Source organism: Sorex araneus, chromosome 2, assembly GCF_027595985.1.
Source record: "Sorex araneus isolate mSorAra2 chromosome 2, mSorAra2.pri, whole genome shotgun sequence".
NCBI lineage: Eukaryota > Metazoa > Chordata > Mammalia > Eulipotyphla > Soricidae > Sorex > Sorex araneus.
In genome coordinates this window covers 45,399,100-45,425,510 of record NC_073303.1, presented here as the reverse complement: position 1 = coordinate 45,425,510, position 26,411 = coordinate 45,399,100, and the positions used below count along the sequence as shown (strand labels likewise).

Below are 26,411 nucleotides of genomic sequence, written 5' to 3'. Positions count from 1 at the left end.
GTTTTTGGCTGTTGGAACTGGATCCTTTTGGGTGGGGAAGGCTCTCACCCGTCCCCCTCTAGAGAGCTCCTAGTGAAACAGCCTGGCGTGGGGTCTGGTGGCATGGCTATAGCAGGTGTCATGTTGCTCTCTTCCAGGAGAGAAGGCCGTGGGATCTGAATGGTGGCCGATGAGGAGATTATCTGGCACCAACAAGAGGTGGCTTGTGGGCATGACCTCTGGGTCCCCGGAGACAGGGTGAAACAAGCAGAGGATCTCCACTCCCGGTCTCATTGAACCCAGAGATATTACAAAAAAAAAGAGAATTACAGGCTGATATCCCTGATGAACACAGATGCAAAGAACCTCAACAAAATCCTCAAAGTGAAATGAGTCAGAAAGAGAGGGCCAGTCATAGAATGACTGCACTCAATTGTGGTATATAAAATAACATAATATGAGACTGACACCCAAGGACAGTAGACACAGGGCCAGGAAGATTGTTCCATATATGGAAGCCTGTCTCATGAGCTGGGGAGAAGGCAGCTGGAATAGAGAAGGGATCACTAAGACAATGAAGGTTGGAGGGATCGCTGGAGATGGGATATGTGTGCTGAAAGTAGATAACGGACCAAACGTGATGGCTTATTCCATTCTCCCCACGCGCCTGTTCCAGTCTCACTCCGCTCCCATTCTAGTCTCACTGAGCCCCTCATTCCCCTCTCCTCCTGTCTTTCCCACTCATCTCTCTGCTCCCTCTCGAAGTCACACCTCCTGTCTCTTCACGCGCCTGCTCCTGCATTCTTTCCCTATATTCTTCTCCCTCTGTCCCCCTTGCTAGTCTCTCTGCACTTCATATTGCTGCTGCCCTCTCATATCTCCAACTCTGTATTGGGGGTAGTCACTGCACCCCATCTGGCAGCAAAATCAACATATCAAAGGCCCTTCCTGATGGCCCATCAGGCTCAAGGGCTGAAATCCCACCTAGGGGTTTTTCTTCTGTCCTTAGTCCAATAACTCAATTAACATCTTAATTCTACTCTTAATGTTAGTTATTTTGTATAGACACAATAAGAGATACATTGAGGTTGTAGGTTGGATCTCCTGGGGATACCTCACCACAGATTCAGACTCTAGTGCCCGGGCCAGATTAATCCTAACCATAGCAGGGTCTGAATCTAGTTATTACTGTTTGGATCATGGCAAAATTTGCCCATGATCAAGCTCTTAACTTATAGTTAAGCATTACGGCACTTTAGCCAGGCCCATTTTGATGCTAGAGTAGCACATAGCTCAAAACTTGCCCTGAGTCCATCCAAAACCTCATTGGGACCCTGCTTTTGGGGTGCTAGGAAGTAAGGGCAGCCTGAGGCTTTAGTTGAGAGAACAGATGTCTAGGAGTAAAATATCATTCAGAGTCAATTAACTCCCAAGTTACAGAAGCATAGCATTAACTGTCTTCCTGTGTCTATACAAAAAGGACATTACCCTGAATAAACTATGCAAAGGACTTAAGGAGAAGAGAAAAACAATATTTATAAGTCAATAGAGCAAAAAGAAAGAAGTTACAAAGGAGTTACAAAGAAGTTACAAAGTTACAGAGGAATGGAAGTAACACAACAAACCTAAGCTCTCTGTGGCAAGGCGGAAAGGACAAACTATTATCCTACAGATGGGTACTGAGAACCAGTTTACTGAGAACTCTAGTGGGTAGTTCATGAGTCTACAGAGCAGGATAGAGTAACCTTAAGATTCTAAAATGCCCTGGTGTTGGGTTCAGGTGAACAGACCTGGGTTGAGATACCAGACTGAAAGCAAATCAGTAGATGTGAAAGTAAACCAATGATGTGGACAGTCATTACACTGCCAGCTCCTCATTGCCACTTCAGGGTGCTACTGCTCTGTGAGAAGGGATCAGGACAGGATTGGAGTCCACTAACCAGCCAATCTCATCCCTATGCCACACCCTGTTCCCCACCCTTTTAGGTGCTTATGCCCCTGATTTGTCCTCGTCTCTTCAAAGAATCCAACCCTCATCTGCTCAGCTCTCATAACACAGTTGGTGGAGATAGACCACTGGATTTGTGTTTCCCAAAAGAGATGCTGGATTTCTTTTTCAATAATTCAAGAGTAAATCCCTCAAAGTAAGAATAAGAAGTAGATATTCATTTGGTCTTCTACCTCTTCACTTTCCTATATGCAAAGACAAGACAGGTCCCAGTCTTCGACTCAGTTCATAGGGGAGAGATGGAAAATAGATGCAGAAGGCTTAGTGGCAAGGAGGAAGGGCTAAACACATTGGAAGTAGCAGAGCAGGGGAAGAGGAAAGGAAACACTGTGAGGGGAAGAAAGAAGAGAGAAGAGGAAGGGAGAAGGGCATGGGAGAAAGAACCTGGACATAGCAGAGTATTCAGCTGGAACTGGGAGGAACAGTTACAATGTTCCAAATAGAGGCAACCAGAATATTTATCAATATTTGGAGGCCAGAGGTTCTCAAAGAGAAATGATGCTCTAGTTGGCTGAGAGCAATTCCCAGCATATCAGTACAACAGGAAGTGATCAACAGAAAATGAGGACCCCTGGTACTAAAGGCACAGATCGGTTGCATCAGCTACATCTGCCATGAGAAAAAGTCTCAAGCAAACACAGAGGACAAAACCTCAGAAATTAGCAAGACAGGCAGGATGGGAAGTAGCAGAAAATGTTGCTGAACAAAAACAAAAACAATTCTGTTTTTTCAGTCGTTGGAATTTGAGACATTTCAAGCCACCAGAAATGTTGGTGTCATTCCATGCCTTTTCCAGGGTGTTAGTTAAATTCTAAGCCTACCTCTAACTTGAGAATCATGTATAATGATGCTCCTGGATCTTCCTTTCTCTGCCTTCAAAGTAGAATTTCTTTGGTCCTTCAGTTCCTACTTAGCTTTTTATAATTTTTCCTTTCAGCTTTAAGATTTTTCAGAAGATTAATCTCTTTTTTCTAGTAAGGTTTTTTATTGCATAAATTCATTCAAGTCGCTAATAAATTTATTGTGGTAATATCTATTGTTCAGTTCCCAGTTGTCTGGTCTCAGTCTCTTGTTTTCCCAAGGGGTTTCAAATGCATTGTACATTTGATTCCATTAAACATCTGCAGTGCTTGTGGTGAGTTGTTCTCTAAAACAGCTAGATGTGAAAGAAATTTAGAAAATGGTTTTTCTGTAGGAGGACAATCAAAATTTATCTTTTTATTTTGAATCTTGGAATTATTAAATGTTATTCTGTTTACAAAAAAGATTATTAGATATATCTTAAGAAAAGCAAAATTGGATCTGGAGAGACACTACAGGACTCAAAGATATACGCTGTGCATGCTCAGGATCTACATGTTCTCCTGTAAGTTATAGAAGGGGCATGGTAGTTCCCTTCATTTCATCTTTGGGCTCCAAAAATTAACTATTTGCTTTGGGGGTCAAAGCATGGTTCCAGGGCTCCTGGGGCACTGCTGAGATGCTCCTACCTCTCTCCCCCTAAAAATAAAAAACGTATATGGCATTTATATACTACGTGCTGTATTCAAAGACAATGAGTTTTTGGGTGGGGGATAGACCGGACAGATTTCGAGGTGTACTCCTGACTCTGTGCTCAGGGATCACTCCTGGTAGAGCTTGGGAGACATATGGGTTACCGCGGACAGAATCTGAGCTGACCTCATGCAAGGCAGCTCCTTACCTGTTGTACTGTCTCGTCAGCCCCAAGACTATTAACTTTTTAAGAGACTAATTAACTTAATAGATATTTTCTCTCTCGTGTATACATACAGATATATAAACATTTTAAGGTGCACTTCTACATTTTTTAACATATTTTAAACTCTAGGTTTGAGAAATGGGCAGCTTTGGGCAACTTAATCAACTTCATAGAGAAGTTGAGCTCACTATAAGCACTAGCAAATACCTTAGTGATCCTAAAACTACTGCATCAAGACTCATTAATCTTTTGAACGAAAGATGAAACCTACAATTGATTTCTCTCTATCTCAAAGGCATCTGTTGTTAGAGGCAGCAAAAATAAATCTTTCAGAACACTAAGCACTATTTTTTCCTATTTAATCACTCATTTAAATTCATATGTTCAACGATTATGTAGAAATTAAAACTTAAAGAATCTATTCTATATCATCATCCTAGTATAGCTAATTTGCTGTTATAGTTATTTTTTACAATATTTGTTTTTTTTCTTTTTTGCTTAATTAGCCCCCCTTTTTAATTGAATCTCTGTGAAATATAGTTACAAAGGTTTCATGATTGGGTTTCAGTCACACAATGTTGCAACACCCATCCCTCCACCAGTGTGCATTTCCCACCACCAACACCCCCTGTATCCCTTATATCCCTCCCAACCCCCCGCCCCCCACCCGCCACAGCCTGCCTCTATGGCTGGCACTTCTTTCTTCTCATCCCCCTCTCCTTTGCGACATTATGGTTGCAATACATATACTGAGAGGCCATTGTGTTTTGTCCTTTACCCACTTTCAGCACACATCTCCCATTCAGCACAACACCTTCCAAGCATCATTGTCATAATGGTCCTTTCTCTATCGCAATTACCCTCTCCCCCTGCCCTTGAGGCAGCTTTCCAACCGTGGACTATTTGTCCTGGCCCTTGTTTCTACTGTTCTTCGGTGTTAGTATCATACTTTTTTTTTTATATATGTATATACCACAAATGAATGCAGTCATTCTCTCTTTGTCCTCCTTTTGACTTATTTCACTTATCATGATAGTCTCCATGTCTATCCAAGTGAATTTCATAACTTCTTTTATCTTACAGCTGTGTAGTATTTCTTTGTGTAGATGTACCATAGTTTCTTTAGCCAGTTGTCCCTCCCAGGCACTAGAGTTGTTTCCAGATTCTGGCTGTGATCAATAGTGCTGCAGCGAACATACACGTGCAGAGATCATTTCTGCTGTGTATTTGACAAAGGTTCTGCCGTGGCAAGCTACCTGTGGCATATTTGATATGCCAAAACAGTAACAACAAGTCTCACATGGAGATGTTACTGGTGCCCACTCGAGCAAATCGATGAGCAAGGGGATGACAGTAACAGTGACAGATTTCACAAAGGAATAATAAATGTGAAGTGGAGCAAGGAAAGCCCTTCAAGAAGTGGTGCTGGGAAAACCGGACAGCTACATGCAAAAAAAAAAAAAAAAAAAAAACAAAAAGAGAGAGAGAAAATGAACTCAAACCTCTGTCTAACGCCAGGCACAAAAGTTAGATCAAAATGATCAAAGACCACAATATCAGACCTGAACCCATAGGTAGATGGGTATAGCTTCACAACATTGATGCTAAAGGTATCTTTAAAAATGAAACACCATTGACCAAGCAAGTGGGAACAAAGATAAATGAATAGGACTACATTAAGTCAAGAAGCTTCTGCACCTCAAAAGAAATGGTGACCAAGATACATGGAATGGGAAAAATTATTTACCCAATACCCATTAGATAAGGGTTAATGTACAAGATATATAAGGCACCCGTAGAATTTTATGAGACAAAAACCTCCAAATCCACCAAAAATGGGGAGAAGAAATTAACAGAAACTTTCTCAAAGAAGACATACAAATGGCCAAAAGGCACATGAGAAAATGCTCCATATCACTAATTATCAGGGAGATGCAAATCAAAACAACAACCTTACACCACAGAGACTGGCACACGTCAAAAAGAATAATAATAATAAAAATAATAAATGTGGGGGAAAAAGACTCCCATTCATTGGTGAGAATACCAACTGGTCCAGCCATTTTGGAAAACAATATGGGCATTCCTCAAAAAAATCTAGAAATTCAGCTTCCATTGACCCAGCAATAACACTTCTGGGAATATATACCCCAGGGATTCAAAAGCACTTTTATAATGAACATTTTACATCCTAGTCTACAGTCAAAAATTAGAAATTTCTTGTCATCTTTAACATCTTTGTTTGTTTTAGCATTGGTTGATTCAGAGGGTTCCTTAGTTTTGCTTCTGCTACAATACCACACAGACATTGCCAGGGAGAGCATGCAATATTCAGGGTTGAACCCTGAGCACTGGGCATACATCTTCAGCCCTTTGGATTATCTCATAGGTCCCAAACAGAGAAAGTTCTAGAGCAGTTGAAACAAAACTACTTCCTAGGGTCAGTAATAGACCCACAGGTCACCACCATTCTGCAGTTCCAGTAAGGCAGCGTATATTGATACAACACATCACAAACTTCCATTTAGCAGTCTTAATTGGAGCTATTCCAAAAGCGGAGAGTAAGGGATTTTCACTGAATCAAGATATGAGAAGCAACTGGCCAGGTATAAAGTGGATTTGACAATAATCATCATTATAGCTGCAAACAACTTTCCATCACAGTTGCTGCATTCTAGCCAAGACTTCTGCACTCAGTAATGCAAGTCCTGTGGGGTTATCTGGGTCTATGGCCAGAGCCATAGGGTCTTATTTCATAGGAAATAGAAATTCACCTTGTGACCTTAAGCAACAGGACTCAATGTCAAGATCATACTGGGACATAATTATAATGACAAAGATCTTGAGTGATCAGCACCTTCTCCTTGGTTTCCTTTGTCATTTGATTCGCTAGGGAGAGGTTTGGGCATGTCTCCAGGGGTGAAAAGCTGCAATTTACAGAAGTCTAAGACTCTCCCTGGGACCCAGTAGGAAGGAAAAAGTGTTGACGAGGAAACTTCCACGACTGGAGGCTTCTTGCACTGTAACTCTACTGGAAATAAACTGGAAAAAAAAAGGTTTATTTCCCCAAGCCAAAGAGAACACTCTTCAGGGGGAGAAACCCAGGCATCCTGTAAAGGCAGCAAGGCAGGCTTCTCAGAAAACACCTTCTGCAATATCTTTTAGAAATCCCAGGTTTCCAGAATGTGCCTTCTGAAGCGACCTTTGAAATATTCAGATCCAGGATGTGAAGTAAGTTCTCAGCTCGGGGATGGTTCATCCTTATAAGGTGAACCAGGAAAAGCGACCTTTGGATCTAAGAGTTTTTGTTCAGTTTCCCACCAGGTGGGAGAAGAAAGAAATATCCTGAATGCAAACAAACAAACAAACAGACAAACCCTGTAGCTCACTTCCCTTCTTGCCTCCACCAGGCTGGCATGGTTCAGAAACTGAGTGAGGCTGAAACCATGCCCCAACTACTAGGGTGTTGTGGACATTGATCTCCTTTAAGTGGCCAGGGGAGATAAAATACATTAACGAAGAACATAGCAAAACAGCAATTACACTAGCTGAAGAAGGGTTTTTTCTGTGATAGAAGAGGAATACCACAGGAGCTTCCAGGTATTGCATTCAAAGTTTATATTTATTATAATAGTCACCCCAAACTCAATGAGATTGTTTTGGCTAAGTTCAAACTTTATTACATATATATAAAATGATGCTGGATAACATAGATTTGTCCTTTCTCCCCCAGTGCAGGGAACTTAGTTTATTAAGTAACACCCATCACAGTGCTCCCAAGGCGTTCCTATTCCTCTGTTTATCTTTAACTTCTCCTTACTGGTCTGCCTCACCTATTAATCACTATACCCCCAAATCAGACCCTGAGACTTGCAAGGTCAGATTCTTCTGAGGACTCTGGACTTTGCATATACAAGTGAAATAATGCTTTTGTCTTTCCTTTATGTCCTTTGCATAGTTTACCTTAGAGCAAGTCCTTTTTATATAGACACAGGAAGACAGTAAATGCTCTGCTTTTGTAACTTGTGAGTTAATTGACTCGGAATTATATTTACTCCTGGACATCTGTCATATTTAACTTGACTTAGCCTCAGTTTCCCTTAGTTCCTAACACCTCAAAAAAGAGGGTTCCACCGGTGATGGACTTGGATGAACCCAGGGCAAGTTGTAAGCTACCAAAAAATCCAAAAGAGAAAAGCTGTAAGCCATCCTGGCATGGAAAAGGGACAGGGCAAGCACAATAAAACATATAATAAGTTAAGATCATGGTCATGGACAAACTCTGTCATGACTCAAAAAGAAGCAACTGGATAAGGACCCTGCTGAAGTTAGGAAGGACTAACTTTACCTGAGGTCTGTGGCCTGGGATATATGGAGAGATGTCCCCAAGAGACCCACTCTTTAAGCTTAATATAGCTCTTACTGTGTTAATACAAAAGAACTAGAATGTTCACTCCTCCTCACTCTCAGTTTGAAGGTTCAGGTTGGAGGTGTCCAGTCTTTGTCCAAGTGAGTGGTCTGGGGAGGAAGGTGGTATGAGTCTACTGATATGTTCATTACTGCAACACAGACACTCAGTTCAGCCCATGAAACTGACCCCTGTCTTATTGAGGCCAGAAGTAAAATGATCTCATTTTCTGGATGGCAAAAAGTAGAAGCCTGGACCTGCTGTGAGCTTGCCACAATGATGAGCTCTTCATCTGACGCCTGAAGCTTTCCTAAGGAAACAGGGAGCTGACATGGGCCCACCGTCACGTGGTCATCACCACAAGCCTTAAGCTCTCAAACTATGAGTCAGGGCCACAAATGAGCTTCTGTGACTGTAGGCAGGGCCAGGCATCTTTTTCTTTAAAATGAATTTATGACATATTGTTAGTAATTGTTTCATTCATCTACATACCTACTTTAAGTACCTGGTGTTACTTAAAAATTACTGGGTGAAAAGGAGATGCTAGTGGGGAAAATTTTGTATGCCCTGCTTTACGTCACTGGGTCCAACTGGCTTTGAAACGCTAAAAGTCTCTAGTTTTGCAATAGTTTTAATTCATTTAATTTGTTTTTTCTGAAGATTATTAAAGACTGGAAAGTCTTATAGAAAATGTGTTTTGGGGTCAGTGTGATAGTACTAGCAGGTAGGGTACTTGTCTTCTATGCAGCTGATTTGGTTTCCATCCCTGACATCCCATATGCCCCCCGAGCCCTGCCAGGAGTGATATCTGAGCAAGGAGCCAGGAGTAAACCTTGAGCATTACTGGGTATGCCCCCTTCCCCCCAAAAAAAAAAACAAAAAGAAAACAGATAAAGGAAAAGAACATGTATGTTTTATACTAGAATACTACAGATGTAGAATTAAACTGTAGCTGTACAGACCTTGTCTATTATTAATAATGTCATAGTTATAAATAACTATAATATAGATTTCCCAATGGCTATGAAAATGCCTCCAGTAATGTGTGATTTTTGGAACTAGAAGCTGAGACATGAATTAAACACCTATGGAAATTTACATGGCTGCTAATTGCCAGAACCAGGATTCTAATCCATCAAACTTGTGAGGATTCACACCAAGAATACGCATTCCCCCAAATTAGAGTGTCTGAAACTATACCTGAATTTTAAAATAATTTAGCTTGGAATAGACATTGAAAGGCCCAATGAACCTAAAAGAAAAAAAAAGAAAGGAAAAAAGACTTAGGGCTGTTTTCACAGTAACTCTCTAAATTCTCTATAATGTCTCAGCCACAATTCACCCTTAAAATATCCACTGCTGTAAACTGATGCCAATCCTTTGGTCCTACTTTTTTAACTTTATTTTTATAACGTTATTAACAATATTTGATTACATTTAATACTTGAACATCAATCACACCAACATTACACCTTCCCACCACCATATTTTGGATGTTTCCATCCTGAAACCCAAACCCTGCCCCAAAGCAGAACTGAAGTAATTTATTTTGTATTGCTTGTTATGATAACCACTAAAATGAGTCAAAGTGGTTTCTTAGAGGAAAGTGTGTGGAGATTATTTTATTTCATCCAGGAGCCATTAAGAAGTCCTTCTATAGAGATTAGTAACATGTTGTTGAAGGCTGAACCTTGTGTGCTTAAATATATATAATGAAACCTATTCTTAGTGAAGGGCTGGAGCCATAGTGCAGTGGGTAGGGCGTTCGCTTTGCACAAGGCTGACCTGAGTTCGATTTCTCTGCTCCTCTCAGAGAGCCCGGCAAGCTACCAAGAGTATCTCGTCTGCATGGCAGAGCCTGGCAAGCTACCCATGGCATATTCAATATGCCAAAAACAGTAACAAGAAGTCTCACAATGGAGACATTACGGTGCCTGCTCAAGCAAATCAATGAGCAATGGGATGACAGTGACAGTGACAGTGATATACTCTCTCTCTCTCTATATATATATATGTATATATATATATATATATATATATATATATATTTCCCCGTAAGATTGGTTGCCTTCTACTTTAAACCCCATTAAATGTGGTGTGCTAGTCTTGGCATATTAGTGGTGTAAAGTATGAGATGTCCAGGAATAGGTTCACTCATGGGTGAGGCTTAGCCCGAGCATGTGGAGACCAGCCGTGAGCACGGTGGCTGTTGAGGTCTGGAGGTTTTCGGCTGCTGAGGCTGGCTCCGCTGGGGTGTGCAGGATTCTCACAGTTCCCCTCAGGGGTTGCCCTGAATGAGACAGCCTGGCATGGGGTCTGGAGGCATGTTTATGGAGTATCATTCTGTGCTCTCTTCTGAGAGATTTACTCTTGTCTCTGGATTATGGCTGTTGATGAGATTCTATGGCACTGGAGGCAGCTTGTGGCGTTGACTGGAAAAGTTATTGTATATAATAATGTATATAATAACTGTGCCAAGTTACCGGAAAAGGGGGAGATGGGGGTGCTTACCCATTCCAGCTTCTGTTGAGGCTGGAGTTTTCAGTCACAAGTCCTGCATATCTGGGTTTTCTGCGGATTCATTCATGGGTGAGGCTCGTCCAAGCGTGTGGCGAGAGGCCGTGAGCATGGTCTCACTGGCTTTCCTTTTAACAGATAGTATCATGAGTGATGACAAAGGTTCTCACATGACATGCCCAGCACATAAACTGCCATTTTAAGAGTCCCAGTTAATCCTAACTTAGAATAAGCTGTTAACATATTATGGAAATGTTCCTACCTTACAATGTCCTCCAGACTTCAGGGAAGCAGATTCATTCTAAGACTAAATAAACACAAGACATACTATTGTAGGCATTGCCCCAAGAGACCTGTCTTTTCTCTATTCCTTCCTCACCTGCAGAGAAAGTATAAAAATCCTCTCCTCACCTTTTCCTTTTCCTCCTTGTCATCTATTGTCACTTTCTTCTCCCTTTTCTGACACCCCAGCTTTCTTGAAATACATCCTGTGTCTCTCAGGAGCCCGACTGAATGCTGCTTTCCTTACAGTGATTGGATACCTCACACCTAGATACCAAGATCCAGCAATTTCTTTCTTTCTCTGAGTTAAAGTCTTTTTTGAGGGGCTGGAGTGATAGCACAGCGGGGAGGGCGTTTGCCTTGCACGCGGCCAACCCGGGTTCGATTCCCAGCATCCCATATGGTCCCCTGAGCACCACCAGGGGTAATTCCTGAGTGCAGAGCCAGGAGTGACCCCTGTGCATCACCGGGTGTGACCCAAAAAGAAAAAAAAAAGTCTTTGTTGATATCAAAAGAATATTGGCAAGCCACAGATGTAGCTTAAAGAGCAACTTGTTAAGATAATGTCTTTTTTAGAAAATTCTATACTAAGAGTTGGTATGGATCAAAAAAATTAGGACCTTTCTATACTGTTGGTGGCATTGTAAAATGGAATGATAATCAGGAGAAATGGGATTAAAAAGAAAGACTCCAGACTGTTTTCATTATCTTTTCTTTTTCTTTTTTATTTTTTTTTTTGTGGAAGAAGCACGGTGAATCTTATACTAAGTTAAATAACATAGCACAACAGTGCTCAGGGATAACTCTTGGTGGACTTCAGGGTACCGTATGGGGTGTCTGAGATCAAACCCAGGTCAGCTGCATGGAAGCAAGCATCCCGTCCACTGGACTCCAGCCTGTGTCATGACTGTTTGTTTAAATAAATAAAAATAGAATTAACAAAGAATCTAGCTATTCCACTTTTATACATACTTATCTAGCTATACTCCAGATAACTGGAAGTAAAATTTCAGGATATAATTCCATTTATATGTTCATCGCTGTATTACTCACCAGAGAGATAGAAGCAACCCAAACATCCAACTGACATATAAGTGGATGAATAGATACCATACACATATACAAAAAATATTATTTCATCACTTTTGTTGATTTGGTTTTTGGGGCCACATGCAGCAGTTCTCAGGGCTGACCCCTGATTCTTTTGTCAGGGATCACTATTGACAGGGTTAGAGGGATTGAACCCAGGTTGGACACATGCAAGGCAAATGCTCTACCACCAGTGGAATTATCTCATCAGTTGCTTATTATATTATCATCAAAACAGGGTAAAGTTTTCAGTGCTATAGCATGGTGAATCTTATGCTAAGTTAAAGAACATAACGCAAAAGGATAAATAATGCCTGATTTCACTTATGTGAGCTATCTGGATGTTTAAATTCTGAGAACAAAATGAAATATTGGTTTCCAAGAGCTTAGATGGGGAGGGAGAGAGGAAAGTAACTGGTTCTTGAGTATAAAGTTTCTGATTTGGAGGATATAGACATGACAGCTTTATTGCATAAAAATGTTTATACAATTGTCAATCCTGTTCTATGTAGTTAAAAATTATTGAGATGGAGGAAAAGTACATTTTGCAAGGGTTACATAATTATGCTTTCTCCCTATAAAAACAAGATTTTTAAAGAATTTTTGAAGATACATTTATTTCTGTTTTAATGCAAGTTTTAGAATAAAAAGCATTATCTTATATATGATAATATTGAAACTATTAAGAACATATAACCACAAATATATACCACAAATATATCATGGAAAACCCTTTTACCAACCATCTCTGCAACTGACAACCTGAGCTGACCAACAAATCAAAGAAATGTTATTTCTACAAGAAGTCCAGAGATATCCACACAACGAAGGTGAATTAAGAACCTCTTTATTTTATACTGAAAACTATTCTATTTTTCACTCACTCCATAATTATAGAAAATTGTACTTTTCTATTTTTTGAGTTTTACTAAATTAATTGTGCAAAGTACCAAAAAGAAACCAACTAAATGCTTTGGTTTCAGTTCATCAAATTTAATTATGAGCAGTTAATCAAAATAAGGCCCTGGAGGGAACACTCAAGTCATTGGGATTACACAAATGAGAAAATAGAAGCCTCTGGAAGGTCTCCAAACAGAGGGTTATGATGAGAAATATTATAGAGTTTATGAGAAGAATGAATCTGATCTAAAGTATTTGGGGTATCTGTAGTTAAAACATTTTTAAGGTTCATACTGAATTATAAAGTAAAATTTTGTGACGATAAATTTACTTTTACTTGCCTTTATTTCACTTCACGAGAACTCTGTGAGTCTTTTTTAATCTCATAAAGCAAGAGAAGTAGAGGAACTCCCCCTAAACCACTCAACTATGCTTTAATTGGACCAGGATTTTGTCCTGGTCCAATTAAGACGTGATTATTCACTTCCCTATCCCCTTATTCTAGCCAAAAATAAGAGAATGGAGGGCTGGAGTGATACCACAGTGGGTAGGGTGTTTGCCTTGCACATAGCCAACCCGGGTTCGATTCTCAGCATCCCATACAGTCCCCTGAGCACTGCCAGGAGTAATTCCTGAGTGCAAAGCCAGGAGTAACCCCTGTGAATCGCCGGTGTGACCCCAAAAGAAAAAAATAGAGAATGGACCAGTGGCTGTCTTCAATGGGTAGACTGCAATAATGGACATGAATCCACTATGACCTTCCACCAGGTCCTCTGCAGGTTCCAGGATCCTGGAGAGCTGGCAGGTTTGGACTGGGGAGAACAGCTCACACTCCTATCTATTCTAAACTCTGGCCAAACACTTTGTGTAAATAGCACGTTCTCAGTCATCAGTAAATCCTGAAGAATGAGAAAAGGAATTAAATAAAACCCTTAATACTTATAGAATTTCTACCCCCTGAAAAATGCAGTGTTCAAAAAAAACCAAATAATGTAGTTGCTTAATCTATAGAGAAATGGGTGAAGGCACCATTTAAATCCAATATCTATAATCAAAGATTCAGAATAAATTATAACCAGTTAAAAGATATGAACTAAATTAAATGGTCTGCATATATTTTTCTAGTATTATGTATTCGTACAGGGATAGGCATAAAACAGGTATGCTTATCCCTGTAATAAACCCTTACTCTGTTCCAAAATTTTATTTTGTCTAGCTGCTCATGTTTTGACACTTCCTAATAAAACTTGGTTTCATATTATCAGATGTCTTGGCAAAAGCTCAATTCAATTTCTAGTAAACAACGATTACTGTTAGACGTATCTAAAGAAAGGCATATTCTGTTTGCAATAATATAATGGATGGAGGTACGGTGCCGCCAGCAGGTCAGCCTGTACCTGCGGGAGAGGCACCAGCAGGCTTCAGACTTCCAGACACCCCAAAATGCTGCTGCGCCTTTGGCCAGACCCCAACAACTTGGGGCCAAGTTTACCAAGAAATTAAACGGCCAAAAGTTAGGTATTGTGGGAGCCATACCCACAAACTACCTCTAGCTCAGCTACACAAGCTCATTTATTGACCTTTTTTCAGAGACCCATAAATCTCGAAAGAGATCAAAAGCTGCAGTTAGAGCCAGCAGTGCCCAGTGCCATGGACGAGTGGGCATGCCCCGCAGGGCATATGCCAGTAGTTTATTTCTCTGGAAAAGATGGAAACAAAGGCCATGATCCAGAGGCACACAAAAGAATCTCCAAATGAGCAGCTCGCTGCAGAGATGCCTTCAGACTTTAAGCCAGGTTGACTTCACCACGTGCCTCAGATGGGGGCAGGCGGCGTCCCTCCACCTGCCCCCTAAAAATCCTGGCAGCTAGAAACTTCCAGAATCCAATGAGAAGTGCAGGTACCAGGGCTTAGTGATGACAAACTCCAGGCTTCAAAGGATAGAGAATGGGGTGGTCCCTCTCACTCCCCCCCCCACCCCCGTCCCCATGGGACCCTGGAGGTCACACCCACAAACTGCCTCTGGCTGCTACTTAAGCTCCTTAATGGCCATGATCTGGAGACACACAAAAGAACCAAGCAGCTTGCTGCAGAGATTTTTTCAAACCCTAATTATGTAAAATTTTACAATTCCAGAGCATGCGTTCACTCTCGTTGCTTGTGACATCTTATGCTATTCATAATACATAAGCAATACAAACTAGAATATAGGGGAGATTGTCTGCCATAGAGGCAGGGGGAGGGGTGGAAAGGTGGGGGATGCTGGGGACAGTGGTGGTAGAAGATGTGCACTGGAGGGTTGGGTGATCAGTCATCGTATGACTGAACCTCAAACAGGAAAGCTTTGTAACTGTCTCTCATCGTGATTAAATAATAATAATAATAATAAATATTATGGAATTCTGGCTAAGTGCTCTTAGCAAAAACGAAAAGCTAAAGATGATAGACCCATGCCATAGAGTGCCATTGTGGACCATATAATGTGGACCACATGAGAATTACTGGTCCATCGGGCCTCTGAGTACCATTTAGAGGATAGGTTTCAATTTAATTTATTTACAAAGTTCAACTATTAGTCTGTTTTCAGTTTCACTGATTTTGTATTTTGGGCCACAGACAACAGTGCTCAAGGCTTATTCCTGATTCTGTGCTCTGGGACCACTCATGGCAATGCTCAGGGGACCATATGTGGTGCTGGGGGTCAGACTTAGGTCTGCCCAGGCAAGGCAGTGTCTCCCTCACTGTTCTATCTCTCCAGCCCCCAATTTCACTGGTTTCTGCTCATACAGTTATATTTCCCTTTCATCTGCTTGGTTGAATTTATTTTTCTTTTTCCCTAGTTTGCTTCTTCTCTTAGAGGGAGTGTGAGGGCCTTCAAGCAGGGTTTAGGAAGTCTGGAGGATGCTCCTGGCTATTCTCAGACCTTCAATGCAAGGGTACAGGATGTAGGACTTCTGGGTCCTATAGTGCTCAAGGTCATCATGACTGTGATTAACTTGATCTCCTCTGTGGTGCCTCAGGGGTTCCAGAGTTGAACAAAGAGACCATAGGGGCCAGGTGGTACCAGGGATTGGAGGGTCTTAACCTTTATACTGCTGTTCAGGCCCTTTCTTTCTTAGTTTTTTAAACTAAAATGATTGGTCTTAGACTACTTGTTTCTCTAATTTGAAGATTTGGTGCTACACAGTTGTTTTAACTTTATTTATTTTTGATTACTACTTTTGCCACTTCTCTCAAATTATGATGATTCTATTTTTGTTTTTAGTCTAAATAAGTTATCCAATTTTTCTTTCCTGCTTTTATTTTGTTATTTTATTCAAAATAATTATTGCCATGGAGAAAGTTAAGCTGTGAGTAACAAGTTTATATGTTCTTATTTAAGAATCATTATTTTTGTCCACTCAGTACCCTACAATATAATTTTCTTTCACTCCTGATGATAAAGATCATCTACACTTGTACATGGGCAAACAATGATAGTATCTCTTCGCTTTCTTCTTGCTCCTGGCATGAAATAAGAATCCCATAACCATCAATCAAAATCATTTTCTTTCATCTTGACTTCAATTTCACATGTCATTTTTTTCAGATACATATAAGTTCAGAGAAGCACTACACATAGCACTGGACAAAGAAAAGTGAAGCTAGGGGAAATCCATATCTCTAACTTTGAAAGGCCATTGAAACGTTCTTTCCAGTTCTCCACCAAGCTTGCTATGCTCTTAGTGTTTTTTTAACTTCTCCTTAAGCAAGAATAGTCAAAGAAAAAAAAATTTATCACTAACTTACAAGTTAATTAATTATGTTTTTGTCTTTCATTTTATTTTTTATTAATTCACCATGAGATACAGTAATAAAAATTTCATATTTGAACTTTGATCATACGGTCATCCAACACCCATCCCTTCATCAGTGCACATTTTCCACCACCAAAATCTTCGGTATTCCCCCCCCACAACCCCATTCCATACCTCCCCCTGCTTGTGTGGCAGACAGTTTGCAAGGTATTCTCTCTCTACTTTAGTTACCTTTGATATTTCGAGAGCAATCCTACCTCCCCTCATATCTGCCAAAAATAAAATTGCTAGACAATGTGTTTTATATTACTTGTTATGGCCGCACACTTTAGGAATTCTAAGAAGATTTTAATAATTAGGGTCTGAAGAAATTGTTGCCGCAGGTTGCTCAGGTCCGAGATTCCTGTGTGTGTCTCTGGATCATGGCCACATGGGTGTTGGAGCTTCTTGCTGGCTTCTATAAAATGGCGGCCACTGGAGCTCTTAGAGGGCAGGCGGTGGGACGGCACCTGCCGCCGTCTGGAGCGGTCCAGCGGAGAAGGCCTATTGCAAAGGCCTTCTTTGGATCAGCTTTAAAACTTTCCTTCCCAGAAGTTTTGTTGACCTTCATTGAAGTTTTGTTGACCTTCATTGAAGTTTTGTTTCCTTCCCAGAAGTTTTGTTGACCTAAGCTTCATTGCTGAGGGCCTTTTCCTGTCTACCTGCCTAAACCATCATCATCATCATCATCATCATCGTCATCATCATCGTCATCATCATCATCATCATCTCATCATCATTCTCTCTCTCTCTCTCTCTCTCTCTCTCTCTCTCTCTCTCTCTCTCTCTTTTCTCACTACCTGACTCCCAACTTCTCCCACAAATGGTAGCATTCATTCCTAATGTTTTGCTTGAGTCTAAGTCTATAGGCTTAAGTTCTTCTTTGAAGGATTGGTAAAATCACTGCCATATGATATTGAACATTTTTATGCGGGAAGCAGAGGGTTTTTTTTTAAATTTTCAATTTTCATACTTGCAATCATAAAACGAGACCAAAGATGAGGACAACTGTCCTCATCCCAAGACCTAAAGATAAGGACAGCTTGTCTTCTTTCATACTTCCCCACAAAATCTGAACCTTATTTTGCAGTTAAGACAGAATGTGCCTGAGAGAACCAGTCCTTGAGAGGATTTCAGTGTTCAGTCTGACACGCAGTGTCTGTGAAACCACCTTTCTCCCCTGTTCTTTTCCTATAAATTCCTTCTTAATGATGTTGGTGGACCACACCGGTGGCTCACGTGGGTCAGGAGAGAGGGACCTTCTCCCTTCTCCCACTCAGGACTCGCTGGGAAGATGAGGACGGGTAAAGTCTGCAACAAGCCCCTGCTCAGCACAGGTCTGAGCCCCCCTGCCAGCCCCACCAGGTGGCCATCAGGCCACATCTGAAGTCTGCTTGGTCTTCTCAGCATGGGAGTTGATCCCTGCCGCCCGATTTCTCGGGGAACCACGGACCCAGGCTGGAATGAGGATTTGCTCTTTGCAGGAAAGGACAAACCAGTCCTAGGCCTTACCCAGGGTTTTGGGGATTCTTGTCTCACTTGCAGAAAGGAATTTCAGGAGTAGACAAGCAGTGAAATAAATAGATTTTACTTGGAGGGTTTTTGAAGGGAAGGAGGAAGAGAAAAGTGGGAGAGAGTAGAGAGTAAGAGAGACAGAGTAACGCGCTCAAGAGAGAACTCGGGCTTCTCCAAGGGTGGAGAGAGAACCCCTACAAACATCCCAGCGTTAGACAGGAAAACATGAAAGTCCATATCTCAAGAGGGGAGATGTTGGCGACACATGTGCTCAGGCACCACCTGTGCTTGGTCACGTGGGTGCAAGCAGCACAGGGGCTCAGGCAGTATATGCGCCTTTGTCTTTCATTTTAAAAGCAAAACATAATTATTTAATTTGTTCAGTATATACCAAGTTAATAATGGGCAAGTTTGAATATGAATATGGGCGTTTGAATTGTAATATGAATCAGGCATCTGGGTACATGCATGCAAGTGTGTTTAAAGAGCATAAAAATTAATTCCAATATAACATTAGTAAAATGCATGAAGGTTGCTAAGCAGTTTATTGTCTCAGTCTCAGTCTATTCTGAACTCTTCAAAGGAGAGAATCAAAGTGTTGGGTAGAGAAAATTTGGACTTACTTCATTAGTGTTCATTATTACATGTTGTTTAGCTGTCGGATATTATTCTAGCTTTGTGATTATAGGAGAGATACAGTGAGACCTGAAACTTTTGAACATAAACAAAGCACTTAGGAAGATACTTCGCTTGTGCTAGGTAGAGGCAGAGAGTGTCTATGTTATTTGACTTGAACAAGTTTGGAATTTTTCATTCAGGAGCATAAACTTACTTTAATTGCATAGTAAAATACAACTGACCTTTCTATATTACCATCAAGGGAAATGCAAACAACTTGCCTCATCAACTCTCAGTAGAATGATGAAGTTCTGTAAAGCACAGTAATTGCTTTGGGAAGGCATCGATATTATCTGCAAAAATGTCTTCTTCCCAAGGAATTTCCATTCCTCAGAAAAACACATTTGTGATTTCATTTTCTGCAAGAACATTTCACACTTCTGGACATATTGTTAAGAAAATGAGTCAGCCTTCAATTGCCATTGCCTTTTTTTTCTTTCAAGAAACTCTTGGTTATATCATGTTGCACATTTTGGGTAAAAGTCTCTTTGCTGATACTGATGCCCTTGACACCAGGATTTTATTGCATGCTAACATTTCCTTCAGGTAGCTTAATAGTGAAATATTTCTCTGGCTGTGAGTTGCATTATTAATGGTCATTTTGTTCACCCAGGCATTTCACATCACTTAACCAAATCCACTGGGATTTTGGAAAAACACATATAAAAAAATCTACTTTAAATTCACGGATTTTTTTTCTGTAGAATTATTTAGCATCCCCAAAGAAACCAGTGGTTTATAGACAGATGTTTAATAAACATGTGTGTCCTTAGCACTTTATCGTTGATATTTTTCATGGTCTGTGGTACAATTTAAATATATTTTTATTTCCCTCATACACTTGCAACTAAATAGACCTTTTGGTCCATGTTTTCTCTGAGAAGACAGAGCATGGATAGTATTTTCAGGCAGGGAGTAAATCATACATTGCTGTCCTGTATGGGCTCCAAAAAGACTAATTTTAATAAGTTTGTAAGATTTTTTTGTGTGATATCTTCAGATACCTGGCAGCTAAATATTGCCTGAGTCTTGAAAATGAACACAAAATAATTCATTTTGGAGTAATTTTTATTTAGCAGCAGATGACTTAGCATCAATATAGCAAAGGGGATTTTGTTTGGTTTTAACAGGTGTGTTTAGGCTATAGGGATAATAAAATAGATGTTTGCCCTGTCAGGATTACTGGAATATGATTAATTCTAGGTCAAAAAGTGTATGAATATGGGTATTATGCAAAAGATGCACAGTGTTGTGTTGGAGGTCATAAGGAGATACCATATTGAGTGATCAGTCGTGTGACTAAAGCTGGAAAATGATTCTGTTAATTGTAAGGGACCATTTATTTATTTTCATTTATTCATTAATTCAGTTGATACCTATTAAGAGCCCATCATTATCTAATTAATAGGACCTCTGTCCTATGAGCAAAACACAAAAGATCCTTGCCTCATGGAGTTGACATGATAGCATGGGGAAGGCAGACTGGACATTAGCAACTGGACAAGAACTGTGGTGCTATGGAGAAAACCTAACAAAGTAGTGACCATCTCTGGGGATGGGATCTGATAATGCCTCTGAGGGCTACTCATGAGTCTTTGAATGCTGGAAGATGCCTGTAGGAATATTAATATATACATATTTTACCTGTTATGACAACTAAGAGAACCTAAATGCCACAGTTTTCCAGTATCTCCTAGTGTACAGAGATAGGTGTCCAATACCATTTTTACACAAAAACAATCATGAATCCTTGGAGCAATTACTGACTCTATTACCTGGGCACAGCATAACTCTGCATGCTAAGTATTGGAAATCTTGAATCTCTGAAAACAGGGAATTAAATCTGAGAAATATTAAATATCTGAAAGTAAAGAAGTGCTCAAAAGAGAAAAACCTACATTGGTGGTTGGTGGAAGTGTGTTAAAACATTGGCATAGCCAAATCTTGAATAATGAGAAAAAATAAAAATTAGGAAGTATAGGATTATAAAAAGTAGTCTATAAATATCCATGAAGCCATATTAATATAAAATTGATTATGTAAATGAAAGAGAACAAGTAAAGCTCATTTGAATAAATATTTCAAAAATATTTTATCTTTAGTGCCTCTCCTCCAGGAAGTGAAGCATCATTCCTTTTGACTCATTCAAGTAGAGGCTATTCTGTTGTGGCTACTTGTAAGAAACATCAAAATGTGGGAAAGAGTGGAGGAGAAGTAATTTTGCAGTAGAGGGAATTAATAGACATTATTTCAGCCAAGTGATTAAGTCAACATCAGCAATGATAAATCACATTGAGTGGGCATTCCTTGATATGATATGACACAAATGGACCATTATGTATCTGCTCTTCCTTCTCAAAATTCATGTTAGCCAAATAATCATTAGAAAAACATAAAAAGAAATTCAAAGAAAGGCACAGTATATGAAACATCAGTAATTTTCAAAGTTTCCCAAGGCCTGAAAGACATGGAAACTGCCAAAGCCAAGAAGAAACATTACACATAAATATAATATGGATCATGGATGAGTCCCTTGAATAGAAAACTTTATCAAGCAAAAGCAAAAAAAGCTGACTGAAGTGTTAAATTTAGTAATAATCATCTGCTTTCATTCGCCAATAGCAAATATAATGTTACTCATCAAATGTTAATAATAGTGGAAACTAAGTAGGAGATATTTTGTAACCTTATTATTATTCTAACATGTCTTCAAATATAAAACTATGCTGGGACCAGAGAGATAGTGTAGCAAGTAGGGCTTTTGCCTTTCAAGCATTCTACCTGGCCTCATTTCCCAGCACCAGACATGTCTCTGGAGGCTGCCAGGAGGGATCTCTTAGCACAGAGTAACCCCTGAGCACAGTGTTCAAGTGTTCAAGAAGGACACAATTTTATCACTGGGTGAAAATTAGAAGCCCTGGACTGTACTGTCTCCCTTGACACAAATCTGTTAGTAGGGGAAACTGTGTTTCATTAGTGCCAGATTGACCTGCAGCTTCCCACTTGTCTCAGCATGACTTCACAATCGCCAACCCGAAGATTCCTCTACTATGGGTTCCATGGGCCACCTAGACTCCCCAAATGATGGCAAAAGTCCACTTTCATCAATGTTCCTCTGCTATCACTACTGGCAGAGAGCAAAAGAGTATCTTATTGTTTCCAGATCAGATGCAATGTTAACACCTCCTGGTCTCTGTGGCACTGTGATTGGAAGAGGAATAAGAACCTTGTCAATCACCTACTACTGGGTCATACACTCAGGGTTCCACTTGGCTTCTTCTCCCATTATCTGTTTGGGTGGGAAGAGATTATATTATTGTGCAATGTAGAGTTTTAACTCAGATTTGTTGATGAGGGTGCATAAACCATCTAATTTCTGTTGTTTGACTGTGGAAGAAGTGCTATCATCAAGGCATTTCTGTCTGGCTGAATTGTCCCTTTCTCAATCCTTTGCTTAAAGAAAGCAGTCTGTTTGTCTGTACTCATTGGTGTTCTGTGTTACAGACTTTTCTAGCATTTGGGAGTATGTGGGAGACAAAAATACTATCAAAGATACTGATCATCTGACTGTTCCTTAACTCTCAAGATCTCAAGCCAGTTTATCGACTTATTTTGGTTTATATACAATGTCTTGAGTTGCAGCTATTCATTCCCAGAAGCAGAAGTATGTTTGCCTATATTTTCTATTACCAGAAGGCTTTTCTCACAACGTTCTTGAAATTCATTTTGTTATGTATATAAAATTATGTATTAATATAATAGTTGTGCTAATAATTATATATATAAAAAATAAATATAAACAAATTTGTATATGTCTTCGGGTCACACCTGGTTGTACTAAGGATAACTCCTGGTAGTACTCAGCAAATTATATGCAGTTCCAGGGATAAAGTGGGGATCAGTGGCATGCAAGGTAAGAGCTGTCACCCTGTGCTAGCTCTCTATCTCCGGAATACAATTTTGGGGACCAAATGATGAATTTTTATTTTCAAACCCACCTGACAGTAATCAAGTGTTCCATCAACTCCCATGCAGGGTAATGCTTGCAGGCAATGATTTGAGAACCTAGTTTTCTACTCTTAAATAATGGCATTGGAATGACACAACTACAACCCCCCAGTACTGTCACAGAAGATTTAGGTAAGAGGCAGTCTCACAAAATAACAACAAGATGCCAAGAGTACAAAAAACATTCACTCATTATACCAAGATCTCAGAGAGCTGAGTTTCAGTAACAAAAGGCAATGGTTATTTGTAGTTGTGATGCTTATAAGTCTCACCAGTGTGAGGTAATGCTCATTGTTGTTTAAATTTGTTTTCCTGATGACAAGTGATACTGAGATTTTTTTTTATATTCCTATTTGTCCATCTTTATGACTTCTTTGAGGAAGTTTCTGTTTATCTCTTGTCTCCATTTATTTATGGGGTTGACCTTTTTTTGGTTAAGTTTTAAAAATTGTGGAAGAATTATCCAGAACCCATACCGAGCCAATATCACCAGGAGGCCCCAGATGGAGCAGGTGCAGTCTCCCTGTCTTCTCCAGATGGAATCCCAGCGACCATGAGCTTCTACAAGCATGGCTCCGGTATGTGGGTTTCAGGACACTATCTCCAGACCACATTGGAATAGCTTCCTACAGAGATGTCTGTGGAACTGAACTATCTATAATTTAGAATCTCAGAAGCACGCGGCTGCATAAGTGGTTGTGCGACCTTTCCTGATATGCAAATTGAGCAGCTGAAAATAAATGATCTAGTATCTGCCCTGGAGGGCAGACTTGAATGGTGGTGGGAATATCTGAGCAAAATATAATGCCCCAAACTCGAGAGTATCTGAGCAATTGTCTGCCATAGAGGCAGGGTAAGGACTGGGATGGAAGTGGGGGAGATAATGGGGATATTGGTGGTGTAAAGTTTGCACTGCTGGAGGGATGGGTGATTGATCATTGTATAGCTGAACATCAAACATGAAAGCTTTGTAAACTGTACCTCATGGTGGCTCAATAAATTTTTTTTAAGTTTTGAAAATTGTTATATACTTTAAAATATAAGCCTTTGCCACATGAATGGTGGGCAAATATTTCTCCCAGTCTGTGGGGTATCTTTTTATTCTGGTCATTGTTTCTTTGTAGTTCAACAGCTTCTCAGTTTAATGTAGTTCCATGTGTTTATCTTTGCTTCTGTTTGCTTGGCCAACAGTATTGAATCCCTAAAGATGCCATGTGCAAAATCAATGAGTGCTGGTGTGGCTGTTGGGAAAAAGGAACCTCATTCACTACTGGTTGAAATGTCAACTGGTATAATATGTAAGAAAAACAATATAGACACTTTTCAAACAACTGAGAGTCAAAGTTTCATATGAACTAGCAATTCTACTTCTTAGCATCTAACCCAGGGGCCAAAAACTCTGTTCTCAAAATACATTTGTGCTCCAATGTTTATTGCAGTACTATTCACAATAGCCAATACATGGTAAAGGCAGTGAGCAGACACAGATAAAAAAGATGTCACAGATGGTGGAATATTTTTGATAAATATGAAAAGTTACAAAACTATTTGAAGAAAATATAAAGCAGAATTAGAAAGAAAAATGGTAAAAATGTCAAATGAGAAATTTACTGCTTAAAAATACAAAACTAGAAATAAAGACTACTTATATAAACTCAGTAACAGAATAGTTATGACAAAGAGGATAGAAAAACAAACTCAAAAATATAATATTAGCTTTATGGGTTTGCCACCAGAACAAAGGTGTTGTGAAAACCACAGCCAAACAAAAGATAAAATGGGAAAGGGAAAGATTTATATTAACATTGTCTCATTGGACATGCAGTCTCAGGCAAGTCCATCATCACTGACCACCTGGCCTACAAATGTTGGGGCATCAGTAAGAGAACCATTGACAAATTCGAGAAGGAGGCAACCGAGATGGGAAAGATCTCCTTCAAATACATCCAAATACATCCGGGTCTTTTCTAAGCAGAAAGCTGAAAATGAGCGTGATGGAAGTTAGAGGACATCACTCTGTGACCCAGGACACAGAGACTTTATCAAAAGCATGATGATTGTGCCAGGCTGATTATTGGTGCTGGTGTGGGTGACTTTGAGGCCAGAATCTCTGACTGGCTACAACCCCGACACAGTAGCATTTGTGCCAATTTCTGTTTGGAATAAGACAATATGCTGAAGCCAAGTACTACCATGCCATGCTTCAAGGAATGGAAAGTTCCCAGTAAAAATGGTAGTGCCAGTGGAACCATGCCGCCGGATCCTCATTGCATCCTGTCACCAGCCCATCCCACTGACAGCCCCCTCGCCTGCCCCTCTAGGATGTATACAAGACTGGATCTGGGGTCACATTCACTCCTGTCAATGCTACAACTGAAGTTAAGTCTGTTGAAATCCACCATGAAGCTTTCAGTGAATCTCCTCCTGGGGACAGTGGGGGTTTTAATGTGAAGAACATGTCTGTTAAGTATGTCTGTCATGGTGATGTAGCTGGCGACAACAAAAATGATGCTCCAGAGGAAACAGCTGACTTCATAGCTCAGGTAATTATTCCAGCCTATCCAGGTCCCGTCAGCACCTGTGTTCTGTGGTCACACAGCCCATATTACTTGCAAGTTTGCTGAGATGAAGATGATTGATAATAGTCCTTGGGAATACCTGGATATGGCTCTGCGTTATTGAAATCTGGTGAGGCTGATGGGAGATGCATGCCAAAAGCAGACTATAGGTTAAACACAATGGCCACTCAGTATCCCTATTGCAAACCACAACACCCAAAAGGAGAGAGAGAACAAAAGGGAATGTCCTGCCACAGAGGCAGGGTGGGATGGAGGGGGATGAGATTTGGGCATGGGAGGGATACTGGGGTCATCGGTGGAGGAAAATGGGCACTGGTGGAGGGATGAGTTCTCGAGCATTGTATGACTGAAACACAAGCATGAAAATATGTAAACCTGTAACTGCACTCTCACAGTGATTTACTAATAAAAAAGGGAAAAAAATCTGGTGAGGCTGCATTATTGATGCAGTTCCTGGAAAGGCCTTGTGTGTTGAGAACTCCTCTGACTAGCCCCCACTAGGCTGCTTTGCTTCCAGTGACGTAAGCAGCCCATTGCTGGGGTGTCAACAAAGCAGCAGACTGGCATCTAGAGCTGGCAAGGTAACCAGTTCTGCCCCAAAGACTCAGAAGAATAAAGAGATGTTATCCCCAGTACCTGCCACCCAATCCTAATCAATGTTGGAAGAACATTTTTGTCTATTTTATGTTAAAACCTTGAGTACTATTAGTCTAATCTATGTAAACTCTGTTGGCAGCTTTTTTGGGGTGTGGGTGTGACTGCCGTGGTTTCCAGAAGTACAGGGAGATGGGGTAGGTAGCCCATCCCCAATTCCATGAAAGCCTGGAGATTTCAGTCACAGGTCCCACATAATTGAGTTTTTCACAAATCAATTTCTGGGTGAGGCTTGCGC

At 40.3% G+C, this 26,411-nt stretch overlaps 1 pseudogene; it reads left to right on the top strand.

The window, feature by feature from the left end:
• The first annotated feature begins 24,717 nt into the window (after positions 1 to 24,717).
• Positions 24,718 to 25,622, top strand: LOC129401671 (elongation factor 1-alpha 1-like; annotated as a pseudogene).
• Positions 25,623 to 26,411: the final 789 nt, after the last annotated feature.